Genomic DNA, 26,602 nt, shown 5'->3' on the forward strand with positions numbered 1-26,602 from the left:
CTTGATCTTGTCGGGATTGGCTTCGATTCCCCGCTGAGACACGAAGAACCCAAGAAGCTTGCCGGAGGGGACTCCAAACACACACTTCTCGGCGTTGAGCTTGAGGCTGATCTTGCGCAGATTTGCAAAGGTCTCATCGAAATCTTGGATCAGAGTCGCCTTGTCCTTGCTCTTGACTACTATGTCATCCATGTAGGCTTCCACATTTCTATGTATTTGTGGCTCAAGAGCGACATGGACTACTCTTGCAAATGTTGAACCAGCATTTTTTAATCCGAAAGGCATCCGTATGAAACAGTATGTGCCACATGGAGTAATGAATGCGGTCTTCTCCTCATCCTCTTCTGCCATGAAGATCTGATGGTATCCTGAGTATGCGTCAAGAAATGAAAGCAAATCACATCCGGCTGTGGAGTCAACAATCTGGTCAATGCGCGGCAAAGGAAATGGGTCTTTGGGACAAGCTTTGTTAACATCGGTAAAGTCGATACAAAGTCTCCATTTCCCGTTCGCCTTGCGCATGACTACAGGATTGGCCAACCACGTAGGATGGAGCACTCCTCTGACAAGGCCTGTTGCTTCCAACTTCTTGATCTCTTCTGCGATGAATTCTTGGCGCTCCACTGCTTGCTTCCTGACCTTCTACTTGACGGGCCGCGCATGAGGACAAACGGCAAGATGGTGCTCAATTACTTTCCTGGGAACACCGGGGATGTCAGACGGCTGCCACGCAAACACGTCGACGTTCGCCCGCAGGAAAGCAATGAGCGCGCTTTCCTATTTATGGTCGAGAGTGGCACTGATGGTGAAGGTACCACCAGTGCCGTCCTCCTTGGCAGACACCTTCTTGGTCTCTGGCGGAGCTGCCATTGTCTTCTTACATTTGCCGGTGGAGCTCAATGGTGCCTCCTCGACGGCAGCGCAGCACTCCGAAGAGGTGCGCTTGCTGGAGTGGGCATCAGAACTCTTGCCGGACTTGGTCTTCTTCTCCCCGGGAGCTTCAACGGCAAGTGACTTGCGATCTGTTGCGGCTGCCGCTTCCCGGTAGATCTTGTCGGCGCAGATAAGAGCATCCTTCTTGTCGCTGGGGACAGAGATGACGCTTATCGGGCCTGGCATCTTCAGCATGTTGTATGCGTAGTGAGAGGCTGCCATGAACTTGGCGAGTGCTGGACGGCCGATTATCCCATTGTAAGGCAATGGAAAATCGGCAACGTCAAAAGTGACCCTCTCAGTCCTGAAGTTCAGCTCGCTGCCAAATGTTACTGGCAACGTGACCTTCCCCTTCGGCTTGCTCCTTCCCGGGTTGATTCCTTGGAATGTGCCGGTCTCTTCAAGCTCGCTGTCAGGGATCTGGAGTTTCTGGAGTACAGCGGAGGAGATCAGGTTGAAGCCGGCCCCGCCGTCAACTAGTATCTTAGTGACCTTGAGGTTGCGGATAGTTGGTGAAACCAACATCGGCAAGCACCCGACCGCAGTTGTGCGATCAGGGTGGTCCTCAATGTCAAAGATGATAGGCGTGCTGGACCATTTCAGAAGCTTGCGTGACTCGACAGGTGGTTCCGCCGCATTGACTTCCCGCACCCTCTGCTTGAGTTGGCGGTGTGAAGTATGCAGAGAAGCACCGCCGTCAACGCACAAGACCTCTGTGGCTTTCTGGAACTCCTGCTCGCTGGTCTCGACATCATCCATGTCTTTGTCGTCGTCGTCATCTTCATCCTTATCGCAGCCGCGGGGAGGTCTGTCTCCTTGCCGCTGCTTGGCCTTGCCGCGGCGTCCTCCCCGGCCGGTGCGCTTCTTGCCAGATTCTCCAGCGCCTCCTTGGGCCCTCTCCTTGTCTCGTGGCTCGTACTCAGCCTTTTGTTTCTGGACAAGCTGCTCGACCTTCTTGCAGCTCTGGAGGTCATGGCCCTTGGTGCGGTGGATCTTGCAGTACTGCTTGTCGGTGCCGTCCTGCTTGTCGGCGACCGCCACAGCCTGCCAGTTGGTGCATGCGGCAATCTCCTTGCCGGAGCTACCAACTTTGGCTTTCTTGGCGCCACCTTCGTTGCCAGACTGCTCAACGACTAGCACATCTTTGCCTTTCTTCTTCCTGTTCCGCCGCCGGTTTTTCTTTGCCGGGGCAGCATCCTCGCTGTCAGATCCTCTTGCTCCTGCATTCTCTCCGGGGAGTTTCCTCCCTTCCTTAGCACGTGCACACTTGTCGCCCAGGGCATACAGCCCACTGACGTCTCTGATCTTGCACATCGCCATCTCCTCCCGCATCCTGCGGTTACGCACGTTCTGATGGAACGCGCTGATGACCGCAGCAGGGTGGACATCTGGGATGTTGTGCTGTACATGGCTGAATCTCTGAATGTACTTGCGCAGGGGCTCTCCTTCCTTCTGGGCGAGCAGATGAAGGTCACTCTCTTGGCCATGAGGTTTGTGGCCGCCTATAAAGGCGCCGACAAACTGATGGCATAGGTCTACCCAGGAGGATATGGAGTTGTCCGGCAAGTGCATGAGCCAGGACCTGACGTTGGGCTTGAGCACCAGCGGGAAGTAGTTGGCAAGGATCTTGTCGTCCCGCCCCCCGGCAGCCTGCACCGCGATGGTGTAGATGCTGAGGAACTTCGACGGATGCGACTTGCCGTCGTACTGCTCTGGTACGTCTGGCTTGAAATTCTTCATGCTGGGCCACTGGACTTGCCGCAGCTCACGAGTAAACGCAGGGCAACCTTCGCGTATGGCAAGTCGCCTGGTTCCCCTGGCGCATGCATGTCGACAGAGGGCCCAGCGCGCTGGTCTGATTGACGTCGCGCTTCTCTTTGGCGCTCGATGCGAGTACGAGCGTCTTCTTGCTGTCGTTCGTGAAGAACTTGGCGCTGATCGCGACGAGCTCGTGGATCTGATGACGTGGTGGAGTCGCTGTCGAGGTGGATCTGGCGAGTCGGTGATCTTGGCCTTCAGGGCGGAGAGTGCATAGTAGTTGCACCCCACCGGTCTTGTCGCCACCGGCTCGTGTCTGGCTGACTTGCCGCGGCTGCGATGTGCTCGGCTACCATTGTGTGTCGCCGTTGGCGAAGCCGATGAGACTCTGGATGGTGGCCCTCCAGTCGTCGATCTTGTCTGCTGTTGGAGGGTAGTCCAGGAGCAGTTGAGCTCGCGCCAAAGCTTCTGCTGCAGTGGTGGGTGGTGGTGGCGAACGGTGCGAGGAGCGGGATATGCTCAGACTTCTAACTATGTCTCGCTCGTGCCAGCATGTTGGCGTGCATGCTGGTCTTGAGCACTCCGAGATCCACCAGGTCGATCTTGGTCCAGCAAACGCATGGTACCGTGAGTACCATGACGCTGCCGGTCCCGCGCCTCCTGAGATGGGCGCGGTGCATGTACGGACGCCGAGGTCTTGCAGTGCGCCCGGTCATTGTGGGAGCCGGCTACGCTGCCGTTGGGCAGCGCAGCCTTGTCCTTGGACCTGGCAGCACCGTGAGCTCCCTCGTCGACGCCCGTGCTTCCGCCGGCGTCCGCCCCATCAGCCGTTTGCTCCGGTGGTAGCGTGGCGGACGGAGCAGCCGCCTCCGAAGCCTTCTTCTTCGGCGGCATGTCGATGAAGATGATGAAGATCTAGCTCGCGTGAACGCTGATCTGGTTCACACAACCTCGACGCCCCCTACCTGGCGTGCCAAAGATGTCGGGGGACTGATCCACGAACACCTATGGGACCGGCGGGCCGAGTCCCTTTCGGTTCGGCGGGGGCGGAGGTCGCACGAAGAGCAGATCGAGGCAAAACACACGAGCAGTTTACCCAGGTTCGGGCCGCACGGATGCGTAAAACCCTACTCCTGCTTTGTGGTTTGTATTGAGTTCTTGCTCGGGAGCGTGGAGTGCTACAGTACACTCCAGCAGCTAACGAGACCGAGCGTGAGTGTTCTCCCCCCCTCTACGTTGCGCATGGGCCTCCTTTTATATGCTCAAGGGGTCACCGACAGGTGGCAATCGTAGACAAGGGTAAAAATGTAAAAGGTGCTGCGGTAGGTACAGCTACCTGCTACAGTGTATCATACCTAACCCTGACGGCAGGGGACAAGGGCATTAAATGGCCGTCTGCGTCGCCTAAAAAGTGCAAAAGGGACCGTCAGGGGCGCCACCGCTCGCCATGATGGCAATCTTGTCAGCGCCGCTCACCACCGTGCACCGCTGGCTGCACAACCCCCCGCCACGTACGCCTGGAAGGGTCCGAGAGCGACACGTTGGTGGATGTGCTGGAGCGCGGTCACAGAGTGGTGGCTTGCCGCGGTCGTTGTCTTTTCGCGTCCGGGAACTTGTCGCTCACCGGGCCTTGCCGGGACGCGTTGCGCGTCGCGGCAAGTTCCTTGAAGTGCCTTGGTTGGCCTTCCCGGCAAGCTCCTCTTGCCAGGGTCTTGAGATGCTTTTGTTGGCCTTCCCGGCAAGCTCCTCTTTCCGGGGTCTTGTCTCCTTGGCTTGGATACTTTGTCCTTGAATGGATCCAAAGGAACCACGGAGGACCTTGGCGGTCACCTGGCAAGTCTTGCCGCGGGGTGCTGCGACTGCCCGTGCACAAGTTCGGGATACTAGGGTACCCCTACTCTAGTACACCGACAGCTTGTGCCAGCGGTAGTGGCCAGTAACTTGAACGCTACACCAAGACAGGACTTTGGGGTTATCTCACTATCTTCAAGATAGTTTTCCTTAGCGGTTTTATCAGCTTTGTTGGAGACCAACAAGGATGTCTCACTATCCTGAACCTTATCTGCATTACTTCCTTTAAAATTGCTTAATAAGGCACTCTTCCCTAATATTTTTCACCATTCTAAAAGAAGAAACAAGCCGAAACCTAATAGGTTTAGCATGTACTAGTATACGAAACTCATTTCATTGAACCAATTCATTAGTAAGGTGGACAAGATTAAACTACCAAGTCTTCTATTGCCAAGTAGTACATTATAAAAGCATCAAACGAACATATATCTATGTCCTATGGTCATTGCATTGTCTTGCCAAATCAAAATAGAGCTGAAAGAATACAAATCATATCAGTTCAAATCATATCAGTTCTAAGAGAAAGCAGCACTGAAAGAATACAAATCATGGGAAACTACACGGCACAACAAGATTTCAGATGGGTACCATGGGTCTACATGTACAACAACACTATTGGCTCTGTTGTGATGCTATTAATGTGCATGATATGAGAAGTCAACTGTATACACAATTGAAATTGAAATCAATAGAGCTATTTATAAGAGCAAACCTGTTATAGAAACAAGCGTAAACATACCTGTTATGCCATTGGAGTTTCGATTGGATCCTTCAGTTTATAAATAAGTTTGTATGAGTAAATACAGTGATACAATAGCAAAGCAGTATGCACGATAGCAATGGAATCTTAAATGAGAATAGTTGTTCGTCAGGTTTAAGCACTTGTTCTACGTGAACAGAGTACAGTAAGATGCAAGCATATAGTACTTCAAAATAAAAAATGAGCTCATAGACCTTACCACATTCTTGGTCCGGGACCAATACAGAACAAGGCGTTTCCAGTCATCGTCCAGTAAATGTGTCTTAGGAGAACGTAAGGGAATTTGATGAGTTTCTTTGCTAGTGAAATACGCTTTGTTCAGGTAATTCTGATACTACCACCAAGCATTATTGAAGATAGCAGAGGTATTAGCACATGTTATCTCGTCCTGAGTTTCCAAATCGGTCCTTCTCTATAGAGAAAAATGGAAGATTTTGCTGTATTATAACCATCATGGACGTAGAATGTATGGTACAAAGCAAAGTAATTGCCATGAATAACATTACTTACACATAACTCCTGGAAAAACACCTGCAACTGGCATTTTCCTTCATCCTCAGTATAATATTTCCATGATGGGAAGATACGCACAGAGGATTTAACAACTTCAAATGCGATAGGTGCTAAACTATGAATGGCTGGTTGTACTTTCTTCACAGGAATAGGTGTACTAACTGGTGGAGTTGGGGTTCGCTGTGGTAGTACTGGCGCTATGGGCACTGGAGCTGCCTTACTAATTGCTCTTGTTTGGGAGCTATGTGGTGGAGATGGTGCTATGTCAACAGAAACTGGGTTACTATCTGCTGGGGTTGGGGTTAGATTGGGTGAAGCTGGTTCTCTGTCCATCGCAGTAGGGGTACAATTTGTGAGAGTCTGGGTTATGTGTGTTAGGTCCGGTTCTCGTGCATGTACAACCGGGGTGCTATCTCCAAGTGGTAGCACTGTTTTATTTGAAGACCGTGTTTTTACTCCGCTAGATACTGCCATCACCCGCTCCAATTCAAATGGCTGATAAATAGGAAACATAGTTGAATGTACAGACATTGTATAAGAGACAGATGCAATAGATAGTGTGGAAAAAAGAGGGCATGAAATAGTTGACATGTATATTGTTTAACTAAAATAGATAGCATGACATAATTTCACAGATATGATGTCTGTCTAAACTGGATAGCATAGCATGACATAATTCAAAGATATGATGACTAACTAAACAGGATGGCGTGAGATAATTATATGATGTCTTTAGTAATAGGTTCGCATGACATAATTCACATACATGTTATCTAAGTAATCAGGATCGCAAGATTTAATTCACATATGTGATTCATATGCTAAGCAGAGGGCATTCACATATATGATGTCTGAACTAAGAACATGGTCTTGAATATTGTGTATATGATGTCTAAACTATGCAATGCAAGACACCATATGCAGGATATGAGCAGTAGAAGCGTGCCAAGTTAGAGCATACACCTCGGTGGGGGAATATGACTGGTCATCTTTCTTTGAATCCATCTGTGAGGAGCTATCGGGACCTAGGAAGAGATCTGGTTTGACAGGTAGCACTGTCTGCTCTGAAGGCCTTGTTTTCACTCTAGATTTTTCCGGTTAGCAGTATAACCATCCCAAGTTAGAGCATAAACCTTGGTGGGGGAATGTAACATCCCAAATTTTCAATTTCGAATGTTATACATAGGTCATCAATGCATATCATATTTTATTTGCATTTTGGTTGTGATCCTAAAAATCCTAAGAAAATCAGGGACCAATGGAGAGAGTTGGGGATTTCACGATTTTCAAATTTGAATTTTCTCAAATATTAAAACGGCGATCATTTCGATTTTAATTATTTTTCTCTCCAAAAAATATTTCATATTAAAAATATATTAGAGGAGATAATATGACTTCTCCAAAGAAATTGAAATATTGGAGGAAAATTATTAAAATCAAATAAAATATTTTATTTGGATTTTATCGTTATTTTATTTGAAATTAGAAAATATGGATTTTTCTAAAATTCCATTTTAGGCCAAGAAAATGTTCATCATGTTCTAAATATTTTATTTAGACGGTGAAAATTTGTTTTGGCATTTTTAGATTTTTATTTTATTTATCAGGATTTTTCCAGCAAAATCTATTTTAAAAAAACACGAACCGCCTTAACGGACCGTGTCCGAACCGGACACTACCGCCCGGGCCTTTATAAGGCGAGGCGAGGCCGCCCCCACCCCACCCACCCGCCCCGCGCCTCGCCCCAAACCCTAGCCGCAGCCGCCGCCGCCGCTACCGCGCCGGCAGCCACTGCCATGTCGCCACCTACCGCCGCCGTCGCCGGATCCCGCCACTGGAGCCGCCGCCGTTGACTGCCGTTGACCGGTCGTTTTCTTATGTTAACCCGGTTTTTTTAGTTTCGCGGTGTATTTAATTAGATCGGTTTTTCGTCGGTTTATTTATTTAACGAACATTCGTTCGTTTAGATCTGTTAGTGAACATTTTTCGTTAGATTCGTTATGTTAGCGAACGTTCGTTCGTTAGTCTTTTTCTTTTTATTTTATTTTCGGCCGGGGACCTATCCATGATTATTTTTATCGTAGAATAGCCCCCGATCTTCAAACGCTCGCTGTTTCTTAACCGTTTGTCCAAATCCAGTGAAACCAATGCCAAAATCTTCATCTGGAGACCCTCTTTCTGTTTAATAAACTTGAACAAGGTTTTGACAATCTTATATTTGGTTTCAAGCAGATTTGTTTCCGAGGTTCTTTTGACCGTAGTTTCAGTTCCGTAGCTCCGATTCGATTGATTCTTTTTGCAGATCGAATCTCTTTGGTTGATTTTTCAGATTCGATCTTCTTATTCGAAATTTACTCATGCATCTATGCTTGAGTGCTGATGTATGCTATTGTTTGTTTGTGCTAGAATTCCCGGAGTGCGCAGCGTGCTACTACGAGTCACTAGGTTTTGCGGATCATCAACAAGGCAAGTGACACTTTGATCATATCTCTTTTACCCAGTTTTTATGCATTCGTTTCAACCAACAAACATTGCATGAGTAGGATCTCTTAACTTGTGGGTTCGGGAAGTAGATGATGAGGTAGAACCTATTGCCCTTTTATTATCAAACCCTGGGAGTTACTTCTGCGTTATGCTACTTATTGCCATGCTATGCTCGTAGACGTGGATTGGGTTTGAGTGTATCCATGAAAGATGTGAGATTATTAATTAATGGTTTACTTAAGGTGGCTACTTAAACACACATCTAGGTGGATTGGTTGTGGGCACCTGGGGATATACTAGTGCTGTCCTTTTTGGTTCGCCACCTAGGCTCAAAGGGATCACAAGATCACTCATGGTGGAAACTTCCGTGTGTAGCCACAAGCTATTATGGGCTCTAGCATAGTTGAGTAAGTTGTGGGAAACCTTTCCATGATGGGCTAGTAGATGTAGGGGATTGTAGGTGTACCGGCCTATCTATCGATTGAGGGGACTATTGGTGTCAAAACCGGCGGATCTCGGGTAGGGGGTCCCGAACTGTGCGTCTAGGCCGGATGGTAACAGGAGGCAGGGGACACGAAGTTTTACCCAAGTTCGGGCCCTCTTGATGGAGGTAAAACCCTACGTCCTGCTTGATTAATATTGATGATATGGGTAGTACAAGAGGAGATCTACCACGAGATCGGAGAGGCTAAACCCTAGAAGCTAGCCTATGGTATGATTATTGTTGTGTATGTTGTCCTACGGACTAAAAACCCTCCGGTTTATATAGACACCGGAGAGGGTTAGGGTTACACAAAGTCGGTTACAATGGTAGGAGATCTACATATCCGTATCGCCAAGCTTGCCTTCCACGCCATGGAAAGTCCATTCCGGACACGGGACGAAGTTTTCAATCTTGTATGTTCATAGTCCAGGAGTCCGGCTGAAGGTATAGTCTGGCTATCCGAACACTCCCTAATCTAGGACTCCCTCAGTAGCCCCTGAACCAGGCTTCAATGACGATGAGTCCGGCGCGCAGATTGTCTTCGGCATTGCAAGGCGGGTTCCTCCTCCAAGTACTTCATAGAAGATTTTGAACACAAAGATAGTGTCCGGCTCTGCAAAATAAGTTTCCACATATTGCCATAGAGAGAATAATACTTACACAAATCTAATCTGCTGACGTATTCCGTAGTGTGACATAGCACCACAGCCAAGCCTTTATCCTTATCGTTTTATTGTCCCCCCCAGCGTGTTGTGCGAGGCGGTTTCCTTGGCACATCTTGTTAAAGCAGAGATTGTGTCCCCTTATTCCGGGATTCTCATCAATACGGGCGTGGGTAACCCAACCGCGCCATTGATTACGGCGCTTGGAGATAAGCGAGTTTTACTAGGCTGGTGGGGATACGTAGTTGCGTCCACCCATATAAGGGGATAAGGATCTACCTTTCCACCTACGCCTTCTTCCTCCTTTGCCTATCCATCCTCGCGCACTCGAGCTCCAGTGCCCCAGTCCACACTCCCCACCTCAACCTTCTCCAGCCATGTCCGGAGCGGGAGGCAAGTGGATGGTCTCCTCTGTCACGGAGGGACACATCAAGAGATTGAGGAAGGCCGGATACCTATCCAACGACATCGTGTACCGGCTTCCCGAAAAGGGGCAGCTCCTCCCCACCCCAGGGCCCCATGAGAGGGTAGTGTTCCTACCCCACTTCCTCCGCGGACTGGGCTTTCCGATCCACCCATTCGTCCGGGGACTCATGTTCTACTACGGCCTGGATTTCCATGATCTGGCCCCGAACTTCATCCTCAATATCTCGGCGTTTATCGTCGTGTGTGAGGCTTTCCTCTGCATCCACCCCCATTTCGGCCTATGGCTCAAGACTTTCAATGTCAAGCCGAAGGTGGTGCGCGGCAACTAGGCGGAGTGCGAAGGCGCTATGGTGGGCAAGATGCCCAACGTCTTATGGCTCAAGAGCTCCTTTGTGGAGACCCTGAAGGGGTGGCAATCGGGGTGGTTTTACATCACCGAGCCACGCGACCCTGAGTGGGTCGCAGCCCCCGAGTTCCGATCCGGACCCCCAACGCGGCTCACGTCCTGCAAGGAGATGTGCCTGTCGTGGGGCAACGAAGGAGAGGTGACTGGGCTGCAAACATGCATCCAAACCCTGGTGGACAAGCAGCTCAGGCTTGTCAACGTAGTCCACGTTATGCTCATCCGTCGGATCCTCCTGTGTCAACAATGGGCCTTCAATCTATGGGAGGTCAAACTAGCGCAGCACTGAACTCTGAGCAGGCTCTTTGACATGACGTACGAAGATGTCTGGAAGGTGCTTTTCAAGGGCGCCGAGGCTCCCGTATCCGCTACCGAGGATCGCGGATTCAGCACGCAGCGTCACGCTAGCGCGGTAAGTTGTTTGTACCTTTCACAGGGTATTAGTTTTCCATAGTTTAACTCTATGTGGGATCTAAGCTCCCTCGACTTTGGCAGAGTTGGAAGGCGAAGTCCGGACAGATCGACTGTCCGGCTCCTTTGCCCGAAGACCCAGCCGATGCCCGCTTGGCGAACCTGCTGGTTCCAGCACCCTATGTGGTGCCGGAGAAGAAGGCCACGAAGAAGGCCACGGGGACTCGAAAAAGTGCCCGGCGCTAGGAGGTGTCGGGTTCATCATCCGGCGGCTCCGAGGCGCATTCCTCCTGTCAAGACAGGAGGAAGAAGAAGAGACCTCTCCCCCTCCAGCAGGAGGAGAGAAGAAAAGGAAGGCCGCCCCACTGGGGAGGCCGAGGGGTCCAAGAAGGGGAAAACCCTTCCTCCGGACTAATCCACCGATGCCGACGACGGCGGAGAGGAGTGGCAGCCCAGGGCCAAGCCCCTGGCGAAATCGTAAGTATCCGGATACCAGAATAATTCATAGTATTCCTTTATTGCATAGCTTTCCCTTATGTCGAATATGTTTATGCAGCCCACCCAAAGACCGGCTTGACGCTTCGTCGAGTGGTTCACTGGACTCGTCGGATGTGAATTCACTTCCGGTGGCTACCTCCCCCCGCCGTACGGATGACGCCGAAGTGTTGTCCCAACAGGTTCCAAGCCGGGAGGAGGTGGTCCTGGAGGAGCCGCAAGGCAACCTCCCGGACTCCAGGAGTGAACTGGATAAAACCCCTCAGGGCTCCAAGTTCGGCTCAAGGCCGGACACCGCTCCGGAACCTTCAAAGGTTCCAGAGTCCGGCGGGCGACCTCCTTCCAAGAGGAGCAAGCCCACCGTGCCGGTGACCCCCGTCCAACCGGGGGCGCCGGACAATCTGTTGGAGGTGCTCAAAGGTGCCTCCATCGACGAGGAGCACCGTACCATTATGAGTGCGGTTGTCCAGAAGGTTCAGTCCGCCAAGAGCGGACTGACTGAAGCTTGTACTAGGCTTTTAACAGGCTTTGAGGTAAGTAAAGAATGTGTAAATAATATTACCGCATAGACAGTAGCCCCTGATGCTCTGTTTGGAGTTCGGGAAGAAAAGCCAAATATAGGATCAAATAACATTCGCAGGAGTCTAACGAAAAGGAGTCAATATGCGTATGCAGGCTTCTGTGCTGGCGTCCGCCGCATTGACTACGGAAGTGGACACACTGAAGCAGAAGCTCGAGTAGTCCGAGCAAGAACTCAGGCGTGCCAAGAAGCAGCCCGAGGAAAAGGAAGGTAAGAAATACCTTGTTTAAATATATATATATATATATATATAAAGGTGCAATTGCAAAAAATGACAGGATTATCGTGGCTGTTGTAGGGGCCACGTCTGAGGTGGCGACCCTTAAGCAAGCCCTGCTCGAGGCCGAGAAGAGGGCGGCTGCGGAGCATACCGAGCGGGATAAGTATGAGGCCCAGGTTGGCAAGGGGCAGCAAGAGCTACAGGTTCTCATGAAAAAACATGAGAGTTTGGAGCTTGACTCAAAGACGCGAGCGTCCGAGCTCGCGGCGGCTATTGAAAATGCCAAGTCTGCCAAGGCCGAATCCCAGAAGACCCTCCAGGAGTTGGATGAGGTGAAGAAGATAGCGGCGGGTAAGGCATTCTTTTTGCAAAGCAAACACATAAGCGTGTGTTACTTGTTACTTACCCGAATCCGAAGCTCTCCAGGAGCGTTCACAGATCTTCCCCGGAGTGTGTCCGATGCGGCCGCATTATATCGAGCCGAGGAGGGCAGCTAGACAGAGAAGGTGTTCTGGTCTCAGTATGCTGAGGCCGGACACCCCGTGCCCCCGAGCGACCAGCTGAAGCAACTGGTCGAGCTCCACAAGGTGGCCGAACAGGCCATGAAGGGCCTCACGGTCCGGCTGTGGCCTGGAGAGGCTCTGCCTGGGAGCTATTTCGGGCTGGTGCAGCGGCTGGTGGAGGCCTGTCCAAGGCTCAAAGTCATCAAGCGCTCCGTCTGCATTGAAGGTGCCCGTAGGGCCCTTGCCCGTGCTAAGGTGCACTGGGGCAAGCTGGATGCTGAGAAGCTTGTGAAGGATGGGCCACCGCCGGGGAAGGAGCATCGCAAGCCCGAGAATTATTATAAGGATGTTCTGAAGGGTGCCCGCCTTATGGCGGGTGAATGTTCTAGGGATGTAATTTTTGAGTAAAACTCGCTAGTTTTTGTCCTGTGCGCTGAAAACTTGTTCATATGCGCTAAGCAATGCTGTTGGAATTTAAAATATTGCCTTCTATGCGGCTGTTTATCAATTCTGAGAGATGGCGAGTCGTCGGCTTCTGCCCCCGTGCCACTAGTGCTGGGGTGTTCGGGGATAAACCTGAGCGCTCTTTTTCCCATGTTTAGGTCCTTCGAGGGAGGCGCTCAGCCCAACGAACAAGGCAATCGGACTGTAACGCGTGAACACTCTCACTTAGCCATAGAATTCCATAATTTTAAATTTCGGCGAAGCCCCTGGTATTCAGAAGACCGAGTTCGGGGCGCTATCCACACCTTGGCCGGACAGAGCCAACTCCTCGCCCTAAGCGGCATAAGTCTTTAGGGACTCGAAAAATCCTCTCGAACAGCGACCAGCTCTCGCTTCATCATGAGAGTCAGTTTTAGCTTTCTCCACTGAGGTGCTCGACCCATCTCAACTGGGGCACAATCGCAGTGGTTCTCCTAGTGCTACCTTAGCCGATATAGCGGAACGTAAGGCACCAAAACATAGGAGCTGGGAAAACCCAACTATTGACCCAAGACATGATTCGGAGCCGATGCATATAATGCTATAAGTTCGGGGTGCCGCACTTGTGAAAGTGTTCGGACTTCTCACACCATATTGAGGGTTATTAAAGCCCATAGCGTATTTTGGCCGTACCAAAGTGTACGGGTGCAACATGTCGTTAAGGAACATATATTTATTATAAAAAAGGTAATGCAAAAATATACAAAATCTATGCATTGTTTATTAAAAAGGGCTGCGATCAAAGCAGAACGATACAAATAATGCGATAAGCAAAAGGTTGGACTATTTAACATGTCCGTTCCAGGGGCAGGCTGCGGAATGGTATGCGAAACAGGTATACTGCTCGTGATAGAGAACACCTGGGAGTTCCGTAATGCGGCGTGGCTTGTTTGCTTCCCTGGTTCTTGCATCGTTTGTGCGGCAATTGAACTGCCGAACAGGCCTTCCGAAGGATGGAGTCCTGAAAGTAAGAGAAAATTAAAAAATCGGCAGCCCCTGGTGCGGTTTAAGCCGTGTTTCGGGCGTGCCGTGATGGTGCCCCTCCCCCTGTACCCATGGTATTTCTAGAGCGTAGTTATGTACGCGAAGCACTGGTGTCGCATTGTTGCGAGCGCTGGGGTTGAGGCCGCATTGCTACGCCTGCTCGGAACGTGCCAGGCAGTCTTGTTGTAGGTTACTCCGGGCGCGCTTGACGGTGTCCGGACGTTTAATGGCGGACTGGAGAACTGCCTTGAGAGGCCGCTTTGTACTTCCGCTGAAAGGGCCGCCATGTGCTCCTCCGTTCAGAGGGAGCGTTAGGTGTTTCCATTGACCGTAATTACTCCTCGAGGGCCTGGCATCTTGAGCTTAAGGTATGCGTAGTGCGGGACCGCATTGAACTTGGCGAATGTGGTTCGCCCGAGCAGTGCTTGATAGCCACTACGGAATGGGACTATGTCAAAGATTAACTCCTCGCTTCGGAAATTATCCGGAAATCCGAAGACCACTTCAAGTTTGATTGAGCCTGTACAGTTGGCCTCTACACCTGGTATTACGCCTTTAAAGGTTGTTTTGGTGGGCATAATCATCGAGGGATCTATGCCCATTTTCCGCACTATATCCTGGTAAAGCAGGTTCAGGCTGCTGCCGCCGTCCATAAGGACTCTAGTGAGATGAAATCCGTCAATAATTGGGTCTAGAACCAATGCGGTGAATCCGCCATGAAGGATGCTAGTGGGATGGTCCCTTCAGTCAAAGGTGATCGGGCAGGAGGACCATGGGTTAAACTTTGGGGCGACTGCTCAACCGCATATACGTCCCTTAACGCGCACTTCCGCTCCCTTTTGGGGACGCGGGTTGCGTATATCATGTTCACCGTCCGCACTTGTGGGGGAAAACCCTTCTGCCCACTGTTGTTCGGCGGCCGGGGCTCCTCGTCGTCGTCGTTATGCAGCCCCTTGTCTTCATTTTCGGCATTTAACTTGCCTGCCTGCTTGAACACCCAACAACCCATGTTGGTGTGATTGGCCGGCTTTTCGGGGGTGTCATGTATTTGGCACAAGCGGTCGAGTATTCAGTCCAAACTAGACGGGCCCCTAGGATTCCTTTTGAATGGCTTTTTCCGCTGACCGGATTTAGAGCCTCTGAATCCGGCATTAACTATCGTATCCTCAACATTGTCGCCGTTAATGCGACGCTTCTGCTTGTTGTGACGCGACCTGCCGCTACTGTCCCTGGTATCCGAATTACCAGGGTTCTTGGTCATATTGTTGCTACGACCAAGCCAGCTCCCTTCTCCCACGCAAAAGCGGGTCATGAGTGTCGTGAGTGCTGCCATAGATTTCGGTTTTTCCTGTCCTAGGTGCCGGGAAGCCACTCGTCACGGATATTGTGCTTGAAGGATGCTAGGGCCTCTGCGTCCGGACAGTCGACTATTTGATTTTTCTTTGTTAGGAACCGTGTCCAGAATTGCCTGGCCGATTCCTCTGGCTGCTGAATTACGTGGCTTAGGTCATCGGCGTCTGGTGGTCGCACATAAGTGCCCTGGAAATTGTCGAGGAATGCGGCTTCCAGGTCCTCCCAACAACTGATTGATCCTTCTGGCAAGCTGTTAAGACAATGCCGAGCTGGTCCTTTAAGCTTGAGTTGGAGGTATTTGATGGCGTGGAGATCATCGCCGCGGGCCATGTGGATATGAAGGAGATAATCCTCGATCCATACCGCAGGATCTGTTGTACCATCATACGATTCGATGTTTACGGGTTTGAAACCCTCGGGGATTTGATGATCCATTACTTCGTCTGTGAAGCATAGTGGGTGTGCGGCGCCTCTATACTGTGCTATATCACGGCGTAGCTCCAATGAGCTTTGTCTACTGTGTTCGGCCCTACCGGATTTATGTCTGGCATGACGATTATTGTCTCGAGTCATGGGGCGCCCACGTGATCCGTAGATTGATCTTGTTTGCCTTGCCTTGTCCTCCAAGATATCTCGCAGGTCTGGAGCATTTTCCCGTGCCTTGGTACGGGGTGCGCTTGAGTGGAGGGCCGAGAGGCCTCTCTGTACCGGCCACGAGGTGGCCAGTCAGCCATATCAAGTGCTTCCTCCTCTAATCGGGGTAGCAACCTGTGCTTTGGGTAGCTCTTGGAGGGGCGTTCGAGTTTATGCTCTTCGGCCGCAAGGACTTCACTCCATCTGTCGACTAGAAAATCTTGATCAGCTCTAAGCTGTTGCTGTTTTTTCTTGAGGCTTCTTGCCGTGGCCATAAGCCTGCGTTGAAAACACTCTTGCTCGACGGGATCCTCTGGCACGATGAATTCGTCGTCGTTGAGGCTTGCCTCGTCTTCGGAGGGAAGCATATGATTATCGTCCTTGACCTCTATGTCTGCCGCTCTCTCATGAGGGCTGGTTTCTCCATCCGCCTGTGCTGAATCTTGCTGGAGGGGGTTTTCTTCGGCACTCTCCGGAGTATTATTATCACCCGTGCTGGAATCACTGTATTTGTTTTGGCGGGATTTTGAGCGGCGCCGCTGACGCCGGCGCTTAGGCTGTTTTTTGGAGGGGTCATCCTCCGCTGTTCCATCGCCATCTCTTTCTTTTGGGGTGTCCACCATGTATATGTCATATGACGAGGTGGCTTTCAAGGGCCCGATAGGCGCTGGTTCTTCATCATCTCCTGCATCGGCGTCCATACCGTCGAAGTCTTCGGAATCGAAGTCGAGCATGTCGGTTAAATCGTCAACAGTGGCTACCAAGTGGGTGGTGGGTGGGCTTTGAATTTCTTCATCGTCTGCATCCCAACCTTGCTGACCGTAGTCCGCCCAGGGCTCTCCTGACAAAGAGAGAGACTTATGTGTCTTCAGAATATTGCCAAAAGGCGAGTGCTGAAAGATGTCCGTGGCAGTAAACTCCATGATCGGTGGCCAATCGGATTCGATCGGCAGGGGCGCGGAGGGTTCGGAGTCCGGCTCCTTGGAGTCATGAGTCTTGTGGAGTACGGGGCTGGTGTTCGGCTCGATCGCCATTGGGATCGCTGCCCCGAGGCGGCGTCCAACCACCCATCCTCGATCGGCGCAGTTGGCTCCGAATTAAGGGTCAAAGCTGATGCGGGTGTGGCCTCCAGGGCACTTTTCGGCGGCAGAGCTAGATCGTGCTCGTCGTGACAGTGCGGCGTGCTCGGCAGTGGCTCGAATCCGTCGAAGATCCAGTCCCCGCGGATGTCAACCGTGTAGTTTAAGCTTCCAAATCTGACCTAACGGCCAGGGGCATAGCTTTCGATCTGCTCCAGATGGCCAAGTGAATTGGCCCGCAGTGTGAAGCCGCCGAAGACGAAGATTTGTTCGGGGAGGAATGTCTCACCCTGGACTGCATCGCTATTGATGACCATAGGAGCCATCAAGCCTGACGACGACAACACAGAGGAACTCTCAATGAAAGCACCAATGTCGGTGTCAAAACCGGCGGATCTCGGGTAGGGGGTCCCGAACTGTGCATGTAGGCCAGATGGTAACAGGAGGCAGGAGACACGAAGTTTTACCCAGGTTCGGGCCCTCTTGATGGAGGTAAAACCCTACGTCCTGCTTGATTAATATTGATGATATGGTAGTGCAAGAGTAGATCTACCACGAGATCGGAGAGGCTAAACCCTAGAAGCTAGCCTATGGTATGATTGTTGTTGTGTATGTTGTCCTACGGACTAAAAACCCTCCGGTTTATATAGACACCAGAGAGGGTTAGGGTTACACAAAGTCGGTTACAATGGTAGGAGATCTACATATCTGTATCGCCAAGCTTGCCTTCCACGCCAAGGAAAGTTCCTTCCGGACACGGGACGAAGTCTTCAATCTTGTCTCTTCATAGTCCAGGAGTCCGGCTGAAGGTATAGTCCGGCTATCCGAACACCCCCTAATCCAGGACTCCCTTAGGGACCTCTTCGGAAAGACTGTGTCTTGGTCATCCGTTTATCAAACATCATGCAGTGAGAGTCTTGTGGGGAAAAGTGTGCAAACCTCTACAGAGTGTACAAACTAATCATGGTTAGCCGTGTCCCCGGTTATGAACATCTTGAGTATCTGGTTCTTGGATTATCATGTGGATCTCATCACTCTAAATTAATTTGCTGAGATGTTAATTACTCTTAATTGGGATTGAGATGGGGTTACCATTCTCAATGATTTTCAACCAACTTGTAGTTAAATAAAATATATTCCTTTGTTGTAGGAAAAAATTGGCTTTTCGCAAAAACATTATAACCATAGAGCCTCCACCAGCCATATATGCATGTAGTGATAGCATTTACTTGTTCATTGCTCTACTGTGTTATCTTGCCAGCATATTCCATGTGCTGACCCGTTTTTCGGGATGCAACATATCATGTTGCAGACTTTTCAGACGAAGAGTACGGTGCGCTAGGTCGTTTGTTGTGCACTCAGCTATGCCGTTCGAGTTGATGGGCTCACTTTATCTTCCAAGCCTTCCGCTGTTATTTTACTTAGATGGCCTTAAGCCATACTTATTGTAGTAAGTTCTCTTTTGAGACATTCAATGTAATAAGTGCGTGATTGCTACTCTATTATAAATCCTTCAAGTACTGTGTGTGTCAGCATTACCGATCCAGGGATGACACTTATGCATAGAGATTTGACCATTTGAGGTCGGATCGCTACAAGATGGTATCAGAGCACACGCTAAATGTAGGACACGACCACTAAGATGAGCCATAGGTCACTCTTCCCTACTCATTTTTGACTTCTCTCCATTTTCTACTCTTTACAATGGCGGACTCGAGGAACAAGTTTGCACAACCGGATGAAGACACACCTTTTGGATGACACTTGAAGGAAGTCACTAGGTACCTGAATATCGGAATACCAAGCTTCACCGGGACCTACAACGCCACACTACCAGAAGAGGAGCATTGGATGATTTGAGTTCAAGTTCCAGGAAGGACCTTCACGCCAGTAACTGAGCCCATAGATCTTTCCTTTGATGCACCAACATGGAGTCTAGGAAAGAGCAAGGCAGCCCACATTGCTATGGGACGCATCGGCGAAGTTTATCACAAGGAGCTTAAGGACACTATCTACCAGATATGTGGGCGCCGAGATGAGCAATGGGAGATGATCAGTACCAGGAAGGACATGTCCATTGCAGCCTTCATCCAGGAGTTAAATCATCACATTCGTCGCCAGGAGAACTAGATGTGCGCAAGCATGATAGATCTCAAGAAGTTGATGACTAGGAACATGGAGCTGGAAGAGGAACTCAAGTCTACATGCGACGGATATGAGGAGCAAATCACCATACTTGTGGAGAAGAATGACGACCTGACAAGGAAGCTAGGAGTATTCATGGGAGACCCTGCGCCAGGAGGAGATGATGACCACCCCAAGGACTACATCATCATCGACGACACCGACTCCGACCCCAGTGATGATGATTATGAAGACGAAGCTGGAGCAGATATCATGGAGTCTTCTACCGATCAAAATTTCTAGTAGACCACCATATTATTAGTAGTATTCCCCCATGTATATATTAGTAGTCCGAGCACTGTAACGATAGTTAGATCGATTGTATGCCCTTGCTTGATATTTTTTTGGAGTGATATTTATTGTGTTTATCTCATGTGCATATGGGTAGTGCTTTCTCATTAGAACTCATTCTATTCTAATCTCTCCCCTCTAAAACCCACCAGATGCCTCCGAGACGTGACCCCAGATTTTCCTTCCCACCGGAGCTCACTCAGTTGCTCCAACAACAGAATACACTAATGCAGTTGCTAGTCTAGAATCAAGGCAACAACAACAACAATAACAACAACCCACCGCCACCACCTCTAGTTGACAACTTAGCCCGTTTTCTGAGGTTACAACCACCGGTGTTTTCCAGTAGCACCGAGCGCATAGTTGCGGATGACTGGCTACGCAGGATTGGAAGGGAGTTAACCACTGCAGGTTGCACAAATGCTGAGAAGGTGCGTTTTGCCGCACACCAATTGGATGGACCCGCTGCCGCATGCTGGGAGAATTACACGGCCACCTTCCCCATAGCCAACGTTACTTAGGAGCAGTTTCAGCAAGCATTCCGCATTGCTCATGTCTCAACTGGAGCTATGAGCATGAAGAAGCATGAGTTTCGCAACTTACACCAGGGCAACCATACTGTAGGGAAGTACGTGGAGGAGTTTAGCAAGCTAGCTCGTTATGCCCCAGATGACGTGGCCACCGATGCCGCGAAACAAGAGAAGTTTATGGAAGGGTTGAATGATGAGATGAGTATGCAGCTGATGGTGGCAACATTCAACAACTACCAGGAGTTGGTAGATAAGGCTCTTATGATTGAAGGGAAGTAGCAGAAGATTGAGAGCCGCAAAAGGAAGTATGGACAAGGGAAATACAATTCAGGAGCTCAGCAGAAACTCCGTTTCACCTCGAACCCGGGAGAATTTACCCATAACCATGGGGGCCACACTCACAATGGAGGAAGTTCGCATAACCAGAACGGCCCTAGGAATGGAAATGGGAGCGGAGCAAGCAATCAGAACCGCTCTAACCCAAGCACACCCGTCAAGAAGGACCAAAGCCACGTTACTTGTTTCAAGTGCGGGAAGACTGGACACTATGCCAATAAATGCCATGAACTCAAGAATGGAAATGGCAATGGAAGCTTTGGAAAGAAGCCCAACCCTTTCAACAAGGGACAAGTGAACCACGTGAACGTGGAGGAGGTTGAGGAGCAGCCAAATGCAGTTATCGATAAGTTTTTGGTTAAGTCATTTACTGCAATAGTTCTTTTTGATACTGGTGCATCGCATTCATACATATCAAGGGGGTTTATGGATACGTATAAGTTGCCCACCAAAGTTCTTAAGACACCTATGTTAGCAAGCAGTGGATGTTTTCAGATGCCATTGACCAAGGTAGGCATGTTTTTCCCTCAGACTTAATAATTTTAGAATCCCAAGGATTGGATGTGATACTCAGTATGGATTGGCTATCAAAGTATGGAGGAAACATTGATTGCGCCAGTAGGTCAATTCTACTCACCACACCGGTAACACCCACAATGTCGGGGCACGACTTAGAGGCATAGCCGCATGGTAGGCTTGTCGCAAGAGGGGTAATCTTCACACAATCCCATGTACTCAATAAGAAAGGGATAAAGAGTTGGCTTACAATCGCCACTTCACACAAATACAAGTAAAACATACATCATCTAGAGTACAATCAAGGTCCGACTACGGAACCAAAATAAAGAAGAAAAACCCCAAATGCAAGATCCCCGATCATCCCAACTGGGCTCCACTACCGATCAACAGTAAAAGACACAAAACAACGAACAAGATCTTCATCAAGCTCCCACTTGAGTGCGGTTGCGCCACCTGCACTGGTATCATCGGCACCTGCAACTGTTTGGAAGTATATGTGAGCCACGAGGACCCTCAGCAATCTCACACCCGCGAGATCAAGACTATTTAAGCTTATGGGTTGGAAAGAGTAGTGAGGTGGAGCTGCAGCAAGCACTAAGCATATATGGTGGCTAACTTACGCAAATAAGAGCGAGAAGAGAAGCAACGCAATGGTCGTGAACTAGAAGTGATCAAGAAGTGATCCTAAAACTACTTACGTTCAAGCATAACACAAGAACCATGTTCACTTCCCGGACTCCGCCGAAAAGAGACCATCACGTGTACACATGTGGTTGATGCATTTTAATTAAGTTAAGTGTCAAGTTCTCTACAACCGGCATTAACAAATTCCCATCTTCCTATAACCGCGGGCAAGGCTTTCGAAAGTTCAAACCCTGTAGGGGTGTCCCAACTTAGCCCATCACAAGCTATCACGGTCAACGAAGGATATTCCTTCTCCCGGGAAGACCCGATCAGTCTCGGAATCCCGGTTACAAGACATTTCGACAATGGTAAAACAAGACCAGCAAGACCGCCCGAATGTGCCGACAAATCCCGATAGGAGCTGCACATATCTCGTTCTCAGGGCACACCAGATGTGCAAGACGTCGGGTTAAAATAGACCCTAGTTGCCCAGGGGGCACCAGACATCGCCCAGTTCGGACCAACACCTAGAGAAGCAATGGCCCGTGGGGGGGGGTTAAAATAAAGATGACCCTCGGGCTCGCGAAAACCCAAGGGAAAGGTATAGGTTGTTAGGCAAATGTAAAACCAAGGTTGGGCCTTGCTGGAGGAGTTTTATTCACAGCGAACTGTCAAGGGGTTCCCATAACACCCAACCGCTTAAGTAACGCAAAATCAAGGAACATAACACCGGTATGACGGAAACTAGGGCAGCAAGAGTGGAACAAAACACCAGGCATAAGGCTGAGCCTTCCACCCTTTACCAAGTATATAGATGCATTAATAAAACAATAGATATTGTGATATCCCAATGTATCCATGTTCCAAACATGGAACAAACTTCATCTTCACCTACAACTAGCAACGCTATAAGAGGGGCTGAGCAAAGCGGTAATGTAGCCAAACAGCGGTTTGCTAGGAAAGGTGGGTTAGAGGCTTGACATGGCAATATGGGAGGCATGATATAACAAGTGGTAGGTAGCGTGACATAGCAATAGAGCGAACAACTAGCAAGCAAAGATAGAAGTGATTTCGAGGGTATGGTCATCTTGCCTGAGATCCTGCAAGGAAGAAGAATGTGTCCATGAAGAAGGCAAACGGACGTAGTCGAACGAATCCTCACAAACACGACGTTATCGGAACCAACCCGAAGAAGCAACACCGGAAAGAAGCAAACAACATTGTAAACAACTATCACATAAGCATGGCATGATACACAACCAAGTATGATGCATGTCCGGTTTAATGAGGCATGGCATGGCAAAGTGCACAAACAATACTACAAATTAAGTGGAGCTCAATATGCAACTAGTTGCATATTGACGGAACACCACATGACTTATTTAGTTCGATCTCGTTTATGTACCCAACAATATTAAATGTTGATTAACATGGCAAGAGGTGAAGCATAATTAAACTAACTATCTGGGCAAGTTTAAATGAGGTTGGAACAACAAACAACAAGTCCGGAAAATCCTCATATGTATAATTTAGGTTTTGTATTGTTCTGCCCTAAACCATATTTTAGAGTTGTTAAACATGCAAAGTAAGTACATCATGTTAAACTAGTCATTTTTCTACCCCATTTACATATAAAGTTTGTTATGTTTGAAGCTAGGGTTATTTAGTTATGAATTAAATCATTTTAGCATGTTATTTAAGCAAAATAAAGCAAACATCATGTTAAACATTTCAAACCTGGATGAAAGTTGCATGTTATGAATCTAGACACAATTATAAGCATTTTTCATATTTGAAGTTTTTACAAAAGATGCATGGTTGGAGAGTTCTTAACATGTTGCTTGAGGGGTTTTCTACAAAACAGCAAAACCCTGGAATAAAAGGAAAATCGTTCTGGAGGAAAAAACATGAACGGGCCAAAACTGGTCAGCCCAACAGTGCAGGGGCCTCGGGTGCTGCTCACCATGGGCCTTGGCCCGACTTGGTGGGAGGAGGAAGCAGCAGGCTGGAAGGGGCGCTGGGCCTTGCGCGGCCCACGCGCTCGCGCGGGTCAACGGGAGCAGGGCAGCGCTGGAGCATCTTCGACGAGGGCGACGCAGGGAGCAGTTTGGGCTGGCCGATGATGGAGCTGGTCGGGGAGACGCCGGGCGGCGAGGCAGGGGCAGGGAGGTCTAGATCCCGGCGGTAGAGGAGCCTGGCGACGCCGGCAGTGGAGCTTGGACGAGGCACGGCTGGCTCCCAGGATGCAGGGCACGGTGGCGGGACTTGGTGAAGGCGGCGGGACGAGCGGCGGCGGCGCTGGACCATGTGACGCCAGGGAGGTCTAGGGCACTGGGATCCGGTGTGGTGGCTCGATGGTCTCGATCCAGGCAGTGGGATCGGTGTGCTCCGGCGAGGCTGAGCGGGCGGCGGCGCGAGCTCTTGAGAGGAGGAGGAGCTGCAAGGCGGGGAACGGTATCCGGGCGGCGGTGCGGGCGGCTTGGGGCCCAGATCAGCACAGAGCGGGCCCACGGCAAAGTGGGGCATTGGGGAGGCGACGTGGCCTCGCCCGATTGGCCACGGGCGATGCGGGGGATTGGTTGTGGCTGGAGGCGGCGGATCCGAGGAGAAGGGGTCTAGGGGGTAGGGGAAGACTAGGGTAGCCCATATTTGGAAGGAAGGGGTGTATATAAAGGGCAGGTATTAGGTTTAGGGGTGTTTGAGGGGCTTTCGGGGCCCTTCGATCTCAATCGAACGAATCCGAACATGAGAGGGGTCTTGGCTGGGCCTAGGTGGACTGTGTAGGAGGTTGTGGGCTGAGAAGGGAGACACGAAAAGAAGGCAGCCCGGCAACCGTTTCCGGATACCGAAAATGTCCGACGTTTTGACCGACTATATTGTCGCTATAGTTATCCGTTGGGGCGTCAAACGGACTCCGAATGTAATGAAACTTGGCAGGCGACCTACTAACAACGTAACAACACCGGATGCCAACTTTCATCCTATTCCGAGAACATTTTTCGGCCACTTATAAAAATAATATTTCGGACATGCTGCGGGCGCGTGCGAGTGTATCTTGGCTCAGAACGGACAACTGACGGAACTGGAGGAAATCGGGACAGATGCAAGTTTTGAAAACATGCATATGCAATGCGTATGATGACATGGCAAGATGCAATATGCAAGTGAAAGACAAGGCAACAACAACGAATAACTGGAAGACACCTGGCGCATCGGTCTCGGGGCGTCACAACACTCCACCACTACAAGAGGATCTCGTCCCGAGATCTAGGATGGCACCGGAGAAAAACGGAAGAGGAAGAGGAAGTAAAACTAAGTTGCTTCTTTGACCAATGAGTGAAACCACGAACCTTGAGAGGTTGAAAGACATAAGAAAAAGGTTTGCGATGGACAAGAATTACATGCAAGCACTCCGGTTGAAACGAGATGTACAAGGAACAATAAAGATCAATTACGACAATACTCCGGTTGGAAAAGGGAGGCAATAATATGAACTTGGCAATGAAAGCACTTGGATGAGACTCCGGCTAGAAGAGGAATGATGACTGTAAATGGAAGGAATTGGAGATGAGCTTGACAAGATGAGAAGATACTTGATGAAATAAAAAACACACTACCTCCGGAACTATTGAAAGAATGGCACAAGGGGTAATAAAGATTTCAGACGGCACTCCGGTTGAGAAGGAGGAAAAACTTGATAAGATGAGAGAACTTGAATGTAGGACACGACACTCCGGTTGAAAATGTTTAAGAACACGGTCCTCACAACCCCAGATGATGAGTGAAGATAGCAACATCACAATGCCTTCGGAACAAAAGAATAGAAACTAGATCATAGTAATAACAGAATGTAGAAGAAAAGTCAGGTTCTGTCACCAATGAATTAGGAAAGCACCCTTCCAAGAAGGTTAAAACGGAGTTGTTGGAAAAACCAACAACAAAACGAATAAGCTTGTAGTGGACTTATCGAAAACATTACAAAACTGAGGTGAAATTCTGCCACCGAAAACAATAGATTGGATTGACATGAACAAGGAGATGAGAAACTTATTTCACCAGGAGGATGAATGAAGAACTTGGGTCATTTATAAGCACGATAAATAGCAACAATCTTTAGGGAAAGCTTTAGGTGAAATATAACCCAAGATAACTCTAATGAAGAGGTCGATTGGTTGAAAAGATGTCTTGAGCGCAGAGATAATGATGGATTTAGATATGTCACTCTTGAAAACTTGTGAATCATGAAACACGAAGGGAAATTATCAACAATGACATGACACCACCTGAAAAGATAAGGTAGAGGGAATTTCACTTCGGAATGCAAGATGAAGAATGCTTGAACTCCTCAAAACAAGACATGTGTTGAACGCCATGTGTAATTTTGAGTATAGCTTGGCAGATCTTAACTTCGAGAGAAATCTTGAAGAACAATTAAAGAGTGAAAAGAATCCTTGATGAACCACCATGTAGCCTCCATGAAGAACTCTGGTAATAAAATAATGATCAAAAGGAAGTGAAGGATGCAATGAATAAAATCATAGCCTTGCAATGATTAGATGGATCTTCGCGATGATGAGAGCTTGTAACTCCGGGGAAATAAAAGATGAACCAATTGAAACCGAGAAATTGATGAACCTCCGGAATAAGGAATTGAATTCACTCGATGAAACAAGAATAAGAATTACATTATGCTTATCCTTCAACAATTTAAATTGATGACAAGCAACGGATTTGGCATACTACTTATTCTCGTGGAAAGGAAGTTCTTCAACAAACCACCGGTAGGATTTGGAAACAATGAATGAATTGATATGGTAACAAAGGAAGAGGAATCTTGGAAGAACCACCGTAAGAATTGAAAATTAATAATATGAAAGGCACCAATCACCTGGAAGAATTGGAAAACGAATGAAGATACTTGCTGGGATTTAGATACATGAGAACGAAGAGATCACGAACTTATAAGATAATACTTGACTGATGCACCGGTAAGATTTGGAGAACGAGAGCTGAAAGCTGAGAAAGAATATAATCTTCTCAAATGATGGCCTTCGGAGAATCAAACTGAAAAGACCCCTGAATTGCTCCGGATGGGTGAAAAGA

Source organism: Triticum urartu, chromosome 6, assembly GCF_003073215.2.
Source record: "Triticum urartu cultivar G1812 chromosome 6, Tu2.1, whole genome shotgun sequence".
NCBI classification, from domain to species: domain Eukaryota; kingdom Viridiplantae; phylum Streptophyta; class Magnoliopsida; order Poales; family Poaceae; genus Triticum; species Triticum urartu.